Genomic DNA, 5,956 nt, shown 5'->3' on the forward strand with positions numbered 1-5,956 from the left:
TGGAGGGGGGACGGTCACTGTGAGCAGAGTGGAGGAGGGACCGTCACGTGGGCGGAGTGGAGCGGGGACGGTCACCCTGAGACGAGTGGAGGAGGGACGGTCACTGTGAGGGGAGCGGAGGTGGCAGAGGTGGCCTCGGGCGTGGTCCCTCTTCAGCTGCTCAATGGCAGTGTTGGTGACATCAGTGGTGAGTGACCCTCTCTCCCCTGCGGAGGTGCGGGGACAGGTGGTGCCTCAGGTGGGTCAGGGTCTGGTCAGCAGCAGGACATGCCCTCTGCCACCGGTCCCCCCTCCTCCGGAGACCCCAAGACCTCTTGGCTCCTGCCCACAGCCCACGGCCTGTCCTCCTGCTCGCATGGAACCTGTGCGGCCTCCACCTGCCCAGGCCCCCTCTGGGCCTGGAGTGGAGCTGGCGCTGGTGGGGGGCCAGGGGGACCCTGTCCATGGGGCACAATCAGTACTGAAGGGTCGCTCATTACGGGGAGACAGTAAATATTCTCTCCTTAAATGTGATCGCTGTAAAAATCAGAGCGTGCTGGTCCCAGCTGTCACGCCAGCTCCCGGCGCTGGGTCAGTTGTTAAAAGCGAAAGGTCAGTGTTGCCTCTTGGTTGCATTTTAATCGGATTCTGCATCTCCGGCTTCCCTCCACAGCCTGCCAGGGCCTGGGCACCTCATTAATGGGAGCGAAGGAGGGAGATGACATCATTTACATTTAATTGTCTTGTTTATCCGTGTGGCTCCGTGGTTGTTTTAATAAAGGGCAGAGGCAGATAAAGGCTACATTTGCATCCTGGAAGGGGAGTCTGACAAGGTCTCCTGCTGTTGACATTTATTGTTTGCAAATGAGATAATCCAATAACAGGAGAGCCAGCTCCCCTCCCAAGCCTCCCTGCCTGCCCTTCTCTGGCTGTGGGCAGTCGGTCCAGTGACGGGTGACTGGGGCTGCACCTCAGTCCCACTCTCCGGACACCTAAGGCGTGGCCCCAGAGCAGAGTCCAGGCAGGAGAGGGCCTTTAACATCCACCATGTACAAGCACCTGTTGGATCCAGCCACCTGCAAGAGCTAGAATTAGCTTCTGCAGTTTGCCCAGGAGGAAGCTGAGGCTCAGAGAGGTCAAGTTGCCCAATGTCACACAGCTGAAACGTGAGCAGATCTAGGAAGGCAACTCAGCACTGTATGAACTTTACACTTTGCTCTTTGGCATAATGGATCTCCATGACCATTCACCTCTGCTAATGCACAGAGTTTTCATTAAAATTATCAGTAATGCGGGGTTCCCACTCATCCTGTTTCTACCTACCTCTGGAGACTCAGCTCTGGTAGTCAGAACTTCCAAGGAACCTTACAAGAAATTCCTAGAGCTGCACAAACTCTATTTTCCAAAAAGTCTTATGAAGGATTGACATTATACTGGGTCTAATGACACATTTTGTGGATGGCTTTATTTGAAAGGAATATTATTATTAGCCAGTTGGGGTCAGGAGCCTCCTCAGAGCTGCCTCAGTTCACCCCTCACCCACCCCAAAACTACCCTCTGTCACACAATTCAAGATGCTATGGGCACTGAATTGTCACTGGGCCTGAGCTCCTGAAAAACAGCAGGATCCAAATAAATGTTGGATGGATGGATGGATGGATGGATGATTGGATAGGCGGATGGGTGGATGGGTGGATGGGTGGATGGGTGGATGGGTGGATGGATGGATGAACGGATGGATGGATGATTGGATAGGTGGATGATTGGATGGATGGATGGATGGATGATTGATGGGTGGATGATTGGATGGATGGATGATTGGTTGGGTGGATGGGTGGATGGATGGATGGATGATGGATGGATGATTGGATGGGTGGTTGGATGGATGGATGGTTGGATAGGTTAGTCAGTGGTTGGGTGGGTAGATGGATGGAAGGAAGGAAGGAAGGGTGGTTTGGTGGATGGATGATAGACGGACAAACACACTTAGTGCTGCCTTCGGTCTCGGGTAGGAGATGTGGGTTGCGAACATCCATGAAGCCTGAGCTCCCTTGTTCCCATCCAGCCCAGGGCAGTGGGAGACCCTGACTGGCCTCCCTTCCCCATACACCAGAGCACGTCTGCCTGGCTTGTTCAGGTCCCACCTCCCTAAGCCAACAGCAAAGAGGGCCTAGAGCATCACCAGGGTGCATGGATGCTTGAGGTCATCCCTAATGCCAGCCTCAGTGGCCATGTCTGTAGAGTCTGAAATATTAAGATCCATCATTCTGAATATAGCCCGATGTCCCAATACCTCCAGCCTGCGGGCCACACTGTCCTCCAGTCCCCAAGTCAAATGTGTGCACCACCCTCTGGCATCCAGGTGTTAGGAGACTCATCCAAGCTGAGAGCAAGCATCCTGAGCCCTCCCTGGGCCTCAGGCTGGGCACTGGGTGCTGAGGCCACGGCTGCTGCCGGGCCACGCAGAGAACTGGCACAGCCTGCCTGCCCCGGCCACCAGCCCCTGCATCCTTGCACAGCCCAAAGGGAGCTCTTCTGTGCAAACAGTGCCCAGAGCTCTGCATGGCAGGGCCCATGGTCCTCATGCAGATCCCACAGACCCAAGCCTGGACACAGCCCTGCCCTCAAGTCCCCAAGCTCAGCTGAATCCAGACCAGAGTAAGAGGTTACAGTGACCAGCAGAAATTTTTGGAAAACGGAGCTACCAGCAGGAGGGAAACTGTATGTGGGTGGAGGGGGAGAATGTAACCAGAAATCATGTCCCCTATGGCCACCTCTCTCCTCCTGTGGCCTGGGGCCTCTTGGAGCCGTGCCCTTACCTGGTCCCCAAGGCCTCCAGGGTGATGCAAATGGAGAGAGATACGTGACTCCGTGAGGTACGGTTTCCCCAAAAACAAAGCAGCCCTCTGCCTCCAGCTCAGGCAGCAAGGAGCCACAGGCTCTGAGCACCTTGCTCCCCTCCAGCCACACAGCCTGCCCCCTAGACACCACCACATGCCATCACCAGGACCCTGAACCTGCCTCCAAGAGCGGGCCAGGCCTTTGTCCTGGGCCTCAGGAATAGGTGAGTCCCACCCAGTGGCGTAAGGCAAGAAGAAACGGCAGGCCCGCACCCTTCTGGAATGTTCCGAGGGCTGAGTAAATGCCAAGCCCAAGGGTCAGGTCCTCACCACCGCCCCCACCCCTGTGGCCACCCGCAAGGCGCAGCCGGACACGATGACGCTATGTCTCCGTTAAAAGGGTCCTGCTTCCCCTCTAAGGAGGGGCCGCATGTTAATTCATCCACAGCCAGGGATCAGTCATCGGGCAAATGAGATTAAATGCCCTTGAAATGGAATTAAAATGACGTCAAACAGCAGAACATCATTTCTTAGCACAGCCCTGCAAGCCACTTCCTGCTTTAACCCCTCTGTGGCTGTGTCTCAGCCCCCACGGTGGAGACCCCTCTGTGCTTGTTCACCCAGCCCAGGGCCATCCCCCAGCCCAGGGCCATTCTCCCAGCCCAGGGCCATCCTCCCAGCCCAGGGCCATCCCCCAGCTTAGTGCCATCCCCCCAGCCCAGTGCCATCCTCCCAGCCCAGTGTCATCCTCCCAGCCCAGGGCCATCCTCCCAGCCCAGGGCCATCCCCCAGCCCAGTGCCATCCCCCCAGCCCAGGGCCTCCCCCCCGCCCAGGGCCATCCCCCCAGCCCAGGGGCATCCCCCAGCCCAGGTCCATCCCCCAGACTCTTGAATCCTTAAAATGGCAGATTCCCAGCCTCGGCCTTAAGGCACAGCCAGCAGAACACTTAGCCCCCCACAGTGCTCCGGGAACATGGGGCAGAGTAGGGCAGAAGGAGCGTTAGCCATGTTTCTGAGAGCCTCTCCCTGGCTCTGTCCTGTGTTGGTTCATTGGCTCAGTCAGATCTTTTCTCCCTGTCCACACATACCTGCATGGCCTCCCTGGGGGACACACATGCTGATCCACAGCTGTCTGCAGCCTGGGGCCGGAAGACCTGTGTCTAGTCCTCCTTCCTTCTGATGCTGGGCCCAGGGTCCCAGAGAGTGTGTGGGCAAATGGGCAGCAGCTCTAGGAATGGCCACCTCTCCCAGGGGGTCGACCACACAGATGCCCCCATTACTCCAAGCCCGTCTGACGTCTGAAGCTCCCTGAGAGCCCCCGCCTGGCCCCCAGCCTGCCACCCTGATCGTTAGAATAGCTGGGACAGTCCGCAAAGTCGCTGGAAGTCTTTGTTAATAATCTGCTTCTGGCCCTGATCATGATTTCTCATTTTCGAGGAAACAGTCGCTTGTCAGGGAGCATGGCCGGTGACCTGCCAATCTGTCACGTCAGCTGTGGTGGCCTGGCCGTGTGCAGGCGTGGCCCGGGGTCGATGGGCCCCATGCATGCCCATCAGTAGCTGTGAATAGTGAGGTTGAGGAGATGAGCCGGGACAGCCTCCCGCCGGGCGCAGAGTGTGGGAGGCGGGTGCGCCCTGCATGCCTGGAAAGCAGTACCCCCAAAGCAGTATACTGGAAACCAGTATACCACAGGCTGGGTGGACCCCCTCCCCTTCTGCCCTACTCTGCCCCATGTTCCCTTCGCTGCACCCACCTGTTCACCCGTGCCTGCCTCATCCCCTGCTGAGCCTGGTCCACCCAGGTCTGGGCTCCAGAAATGGCCAGGGACCACAGAGTCTGGGAAGGACGCTTCTGCATGCCCTTACCACGTGCCCACCGAGCAACAGGCCTCGCCTGAAATGGGGCTCCCTCCCCCTCCAAAACAGCCAATCCCATTGTCCATGACTCAGAGTGGGGTCGGTGTGCCCCCAGACCAGCCCTTGTCCTCCTCACAGCCCTGGATCTGGGGCGGCCCCTCCCAGGCATTTGCTCAGATGACCTCTAAACATCTCCCCCGGCCTGTCGCCAGTGGGACCACCAGTCCCACCCAGGGAGGTGTCCTTGGCTGACCTGGGTCACTCTCAAAGCCTCCTTGAGACTCGAGCTCCATGTGGTGGGCCCAGTGGGAACAGCCGGGGTGGCCATGTTCACCCCAGACCCTATACCTCCATTAGAACAATGCTCAGCTCCCATTTGGAGTCCAGAGTCTGTTGCCCATAGATGCCCATGTCAGTTGGGGTGCTCCAGAGACAGAACCAAGAGGATGTGTGCATATATACATAGTTTATGAGGAGGGACTGAAGGCTGGCAGGTCCCACAATCTGCCGCCAGTGATCTAGAGACTCGGGAAGAGCTGATGTTTTAGTTCAAGTCCAAAGGCAGGAAAAAGCTGAAGCCTCTGTTCAAAGCCTGTCAGGCAGGAAAGTCCCTCTTACTCAGGGGAGGGTCAGCCTTTTTGCTCTATCCAGGCCTTCAACTGATTGGATGAGGTCCACCCACACTGAGGAGACCCATCTGCTTTGCTCACGACTCTTGATTTCGGCTCAGCTCATGCTCTCAGGGCCGTGAGATGGAACCCTGCATCGGGCTCGAGCTCAGCGGGGAGTCTGCTGGAGATTCTGTCTCCTTCTTCTGCACTTCCCCCCCACACACACAAGCTCATGCTTGCGCTCTTTCTCTCTAAACAACAACAAAAAATTAGCCATATCAACACCTCTCCTCCTGCCTCTCCAAAACATGCAGCTGCTTAATCCGTCCTGACCCTGTCCCTGCCTTTCCATTGTGTCCCCCAAAGCAGTATGTCCTGGCCACCCGGGCAGATGACTTTTTTCTTTCATACTCCCCAGGACAGCAGGAGCGCTGTTGTCCTCCCTCCTCCTCCCTCCAGCCTCAGGGACAAGTCCTGGCAAGACACTGGATGCTGGACCAAGCCGTGCCAGAGGGCACCCTGAAGCATTCCAAGCTCTCCTTGCACAGTCCGGATGCACAGCCTGGTGCCCCAGACACACAGCCTGACGCACAGCCCGACACAGAGCTTGACGCACAGCCTGACGCACAGCTGGGACACACAGCCTGACGCACAGCCCAGATGCACAGCC

This window comes from Neomonachus schauinslandi, chromosome 9, assembly GCF_002201575.2.
Source record: "Neomonachus schauinslandi chromosome 9, ASM220157v2, whole genome shotgun sequence".
Taxonomy (NCBI): domain Eukaryota; kingdom Metazoa; phylum Chordata; class Mammalia; order Carnivora; family Phocidae; genus Neomonachus; species Neomonachus schauinslandi.